This window comes from Sphaeramia orbicularis, chromosome 11 (assembly GCF_902148855.1).
Source record: "Sphaeramia orbicularis chromosome 11, fSphaOr1.1, whole genome shotgun sequence".
Lineage (NCBI taxonomy): Eukaryota > Metazoa > Chordata > Actinopteri > Kurtiformes > Apogonidae > Sphaeramia > Sphaeramia orbicularis.
Window position 1 is genome coordinate 27,371,951 of NC_043967.1, and position 6,000 is coordinate 27,377,950.

The 6,000-nt window shown below is 35.4% G+C and overlaps 1 long non-coding RNA gene across 1 annotated transcript in view; it reads left to right on the forward strand.

Annotated features, from left to right (window-relative positions):
* The window catches only part of LOC115428416 (uncharacterized), a 590,809-nt gene extending 590,237 nt beyond the window's left edge, over positions 1-572 (forward strand). Inside the window, exon 3 of the long non-coding RNA XR_003936623.1 lies at positions 545-572. This is a non-coding gene — a long non-coding RNA (uncharacterized LOC115428416). The remainder of the gene's footprint in view (positions 1-544) is intronic.
* Positions 573-6,000: the final 5,428 nt, after the last annotated feature.

The window sequence follows — 6,000 nt, forward strand, 5'->3', positions numbered from 1 at the left end:
ATATTGTGGATGTTCATTTTTGTTTTTCTTTGTTTATATTTTATTTATTCTTATTTAACACTCTTTTATTAAATAATGCTAGTTCCTTTGTTGGGATTGCACATAAATAATGTTATGATGTTAGTTCTGAACTACTAGAATATGAACATTTGAACAGGATCTTAAACTGTAATATCTGTAAAACATCATTTAAGTTTTAACACAGGAACATTTTGTGATATAGCATTAGATCCTGTTGTGATCAAAAAAATATGTCTTTAGTATTTGTGCAGATTTCTAGTGTAATTCAATTCTCCCAGGAAAAAATTGCCTTTTTTAACAGTATCATGATATATCGTGATACATCGTATCGTGATCGTAGTATTGTGATTTGTATCGTATCGTATCGCCAGATTCTTGCCAATACACAGTCCGAATTGTAACATAGCGTTCATTTATGAGGGGCTTGTTGGCATCTGGCTGTTCTCAGTGCATCACCCATAACACTGTACACCTAGTCATGATGACATTTAACACAGCATACTGTCCTCCTGTTCCTACTTAGCCACATGTGTGAAAATACTAGACTAAATGAAATGTGCTGTGTATTGATTAATTGCCCACAGATATTTTAGTTAAAACTGGTACTTTCCCACCTGAAAAAAATGTTAAAACTGCATTCTGTGTCTGTGTTGAAAACTGTAGATTTGACTCATCCAGTAATGAATGGAATGATGTAGTAATAAGTAAGTTCAGACCATGTTTACACCTTGTGCAGCAACAATATGTGCTTGACAGACGTACTCTGAAAATAAGGTCATGGGCTCATGTAGAGCAAAAACAGCACAGTCTGTATGGAACCACTGTTCTTACTTTGGTTACAGATTAGTCAGCTAGAACTGACCCCGTGAACAAATGGTTTAGCGTGTAAGGAATATCACTGTAAACACTAAACCACAGTGAGGACACACTGTATTTTTTCTTTGCTGTTGTATAATACCCAAAAGTTATTACCAGCCAAAAATGGCTTTTTTTGAAAGATATTCAAAATGATAAAGAGGAACACATTAGTTAGTCATGGGGATCATTGGAAAAGAAGTACTTTCTTATAAACTGTGGACAACTGCAGGGCTACAGCAGACATACATACACATAAAAACATCAGAAACAACACTGTATTTCCTAATTGATTCTTTCCTCTTGTGTTTGGGTCGGCACCGACCCGTTTTAAGTTTTTAATGTATAAATAAACCATATAAAATTTGTTTATGCATCAGGGCTTTGTGACTTTTTCAGGAACCTCTATTTCAACAAAAAAATCCTTTTTTTTTTTTTTTCCACTAAATTATGAAATGCTCTGGTTGTTATGACCTTTGTGTTGTTAGGGTCGGTTTTGACCCAGTTATAAAAATAAGATGATAAATCAATAAATAGAGCCAAAACTGATATCATAAGTGCACTGTCAACCAACACACTGACAACCAGCTCCTCTAACAATCATATGAGCTTTTGGGGATTCTCATTTTGCTTTGTTATCCAGTTTACCGGCACGAAAATAAAACAAGCAAAGATGGGTATGTCCACACATGTGAGGTCAATTCAGTTCAGAGTTGGTGACTGCAGAGTGCATATTGAGGGGTATACTGACAAAAAAAAAAAGGCCCAGAAGCCCACACCAAACATATTAAAAGCAATATTTTCATGGGTAAGGAAGCCTAACAAGGTAAACAAGAGATGAGAAACAAATTGGATAATAGATAATTATTTTTAGTTTTTTATTTGTATTTTACAGCTGATTTAAGACATGAGTCAAAACAGACCCGTTAACATATGAGATGGAGATGGTAACAGAAAGCTAACACAGGAGGAAGGGTAAGCTACCAACTGTGAATCCTTCTTGGTGATTGTTGTTTTACCTGAAATTTCATGAAGACATACCTTTACTTTGAACACCACTGACATAGAGTTGCTGTTTTAAACAGTTTTAATTTCATAATTGAATATTATGATTGTTGGGTATAGATATTTACATGGCATGAATCAATAATTACACCTTAAATTTTAATATGACACCTCGGACTGATGTATTTCTTTTTACCTGTCATATGCTTTAGTGGTGACTGGATCTTTAAGCACCTAAACAGGGAATTTAGATTTCCAATGAATGTTATATTTCCAGCGCTACACCTATGGATATTATAAGGCACTGGTGTCAAACATGCGGCCCGGGGGCCAAATCCAGCCCGCCAAAGGGTCCAATCCGGCCCGCGGGATGAATTTGTGAAATGCAAAAATTACACTGAAGATATTAACAATCAGTGGTGTCAGAATCATTTTAATTCAGCTTCCACACACAGACACATACAGTCTGATTACAGTTACAGTTACACAGTTAGATTTCAAGTGGGTCAAAACCAGTAACACATTATCATAATAACCTATAAATAACAACAACCCCAAATTTTCTCTTTGTTTTTTTGGTGTAAAAAAGTTAAATTACATGAAAATGTTTACATTACCAAACTATACTTTTACAAAAAATGTGAATAACCTGAACAAATATGAACAAACGGAAATGTCTTAAGAAAAGTAAATTTACCTTTACCAATATTCTGCCTGTTACTAAATGTTTTGTGTGATGGTAACGCACATGTGTAAATGATAAACTGATAAACCGAGGCAGAATATTGCTAAAATTATACTTGTTTTTCTTAAGACAATTCAAGTTGTTCATATTATTCAGATTTTTAAGGAAACTTTGTCGATGTAAACCTGATCATAATATAATTTTACTTTTTTTACTCTTATTATTTTACTGGTTCGGCCCACTGGAGATCAAATTGGGATGAATTTGGCCCCTGAACTAAAATGAGTTTGACACCCCTGTTATAAGGCATTATGTGAGGGGAAAAAAAATTATCTGTTGTTCATAAGACAATGCCGCAGTTTTAAAGAAAGTAGAAATACAGTGTTTTCTATAAATACAGGTCTATTTTTCTCCAGTCTCTGCCAACATGTAGTGACTCAACCTACAGCCTAGTTCATGAAAGCTTTAAAAGAAAGTGCTGTGTTTTGCACGCACGCGCGCGCGCACACATACACATACACACACACACGCACAAGCAGCAACAGTAACAGGTGGAGGTAAGAGAACCTCCTACAGAAATGTAAAACCCATCAAAAGAAAGCTTGACTTCCTGCAGTGAAAACGCTGTTTAGTGATTGAAAGATTACTTCTGACGAAAGTGATACAAAAGCATAGCTGCCTTATGCACGACAGAGAACACGGAAGTTGGATGTAGATGAGTATTTGCATAGAACTAGGAAGAAAGTATGGGTGCAGCTGTTTTTCAGTGAATATTCCCATACGTTTACCCTCAGGACGTGTCATGTTTCTATTACTTCCTCAAATCTAATCTAATCTAATCAACAGCTTGAGCTCAACACTGACTGCTGGACTCAGTTGTACATCAGTCCACAGAATTTTAGTTGAATTTTGTCAAGATTTCTGCCTGTTAAAAGGAAGTTTTTCCTCACCACTGTCACCAAGTGTTTGCTCTTGGAGGATTCTGTTGGGTTTCTGTAAACTAGCTTAGAAATCTGGTTAAACCCAAAGTGTCAAGAGGTAACTATTGTTAAGATGTGATGGTACATAAATAAATTTGATTGATTGATTAAGAATTGCATCAGACAACATATTCTGTTTCACATTATGTTTAGCTCCTCGTGTCAAAGTTGAAGTCATCTTAATGATAAAGATTAGGACAGTTAAAGGTTTGGTTTGCAATTTTTCAATGATGTCAACTGCCCATGTAAACATTGAAAGATTTTTTGTAAGCTGTAATCATTCCTTGTATTCATACTGGCTGTTAAAATGTCACTTCTTTATGCAGTTTAAGTGATGAGGGAGGATATCCACAGGCACTATTTGAAGCATGTCTGCAATTTTCATTTTCCAGTGAAGTAAAACGGAGAATTTCATCATGAAAAGATTGTCATTTTTTCTGTAAACTGTTTAAGCTCAAATGGGAAATTCTGTGAAGTTAACCTCATTGCTAGCATGTTTTGCCTAACTCTCTTAACCCTTTAACCCCTGAGACATTATTTCAGGTAACCATGCTGCTGTGAATTTGCATCTGTTTCAGTGTCATAAAAGCTGCTGTATGTGCGTGTGTTCCTTTTCTTCAGTGGTTTTGATTTACTTTGTGTTTTAAGTGAAAACAGGGTGGAATAACAGAAAAAAACTGAGAGAAATAACAAAAATAAAGCACTCAGAATGTACATCAATAAGAGATTTAGGATGCTGAACATGAACTGGAACAAACTGAGTAACAAGTATTTGAATTTTGGCCTGGTAGTTTTTGTTTTGGGGCTCTTTCTTTCTAAATCAGTTCAGCTGCTTTTTAACACCTGGCTAAACTCCAAAAAGCAGTTACACAGTCAAAACTTGGCAAAAAAACAAAACAAACAAAAAAAACAATAAAGAAAAATCACCACAACACTGCAAACAACAGTAAAAACAAAAATGACAAGGAAAATGGTGTTAAAAAAAAAAAAAAGCCCAAACTATCTATTTATATATGTGTGATTTGCCCCCCATACCACAGGCAGTGGGGGTTGCACTGAACATGCTCAAAGGTCTATGGAAAGAACTAGGTCTATTCTATTAGCACAATTTAAAAATGTTCCTATTCAGCAAACGGTTGCATTTTTTTTTCTCCATTCTTTGTTTATTCAGAGAAGCAGATCATACAAAACTTCTCTTTCAGGTACAATTCAATTTCCACACCTCAAATATGAACAAAGATGCTAATCCAAGTTTTTTAGTAGAATATAGAGCAAATATAACAAGTGTTCAGAGAACGCAAACCTCCGCCAAGCACCCCGAACGGTATGCATGTGTGGATCGACTATTTCTTTTTAAATTAAACAGTTTCAAGGTTGTTCCATACAGCAGAAACAGTTGAAGCTTGGTACCAGTCATGTGTATGTCAAACTATATTAAATTCCAATCAATATTTGTTGAGTTGTAATGAAAATGTGTCGTAAATGGGATTTTCAATGTTAAATTGAAATGTCCACAGAGTCCACATTCCACAGTGGATGTGGACAATTTTGTGCCAGATACAAGATATTGTTATAAGCTACGGCTGTATCAAATTGGAGGCTAATCGGAGTCGTTTTGAATTTTTTATGAATTTTCGAAAATTGCTCAATGATGAGATAGGACAATTAGAGATTTTGTGACCTTGCTGTGACCTTGAACTTTGGCCTACTTGGCCCAAAATTTAATGGGTTGGTCCCAGGGCCTAGGCCTATCTGTGGGTACAATTTGGTAAAGATGGTTGTTATAGTTTTCCCGTGAAGTTGCTGACAAATAAAGAAACAAACACGCAAACAAACAAACACACAAAGCAAAGTGATCAAAATACCTCCTGGTGGAGGTAATAAGTTGGCAGGAGGAGAGAGCTTGCTCTGCTTCTTCATCTACAAGATATGACACATTAACCCCTTAATGTGTAATAATGCACTGTATGTATAATGTAATATACTTAATGTATGTTTGCACTAACCTAAACAGAAATGTACATCATGTAAATGATTTCACATAAAACGGTTGAATTTTTATGAATAATTCAAATAAATAATACATTCAGAATGCTCACCACAGACACGTCAGGGGTTAAAAGGTTAACGAGACATTATCATATATTTTTTATGATTGTCTTACAGTTGATCAAGTTATAGCTAACCACTGCATGAGCTGGTAAATGTGGTCCACAGATCATATCACAATCTGAATCATAATTTTCTCCCCCACTTACGAAATGTTGGCACGTTACAACCAAGCTAAACAAGTTTTCCTCCTGTTTTCTCTGGTTTCTGGGGCTGAGGCTGCATGTATTGACTTTTTGTTGCTACTATCTGACTAGAAATATATAGCAAGAGTTCCATGGATTACCCAGACTGTGGCCAGAGTTTATGTATCTGTGTAAATCAGACTGACCGCATGTTGAACTT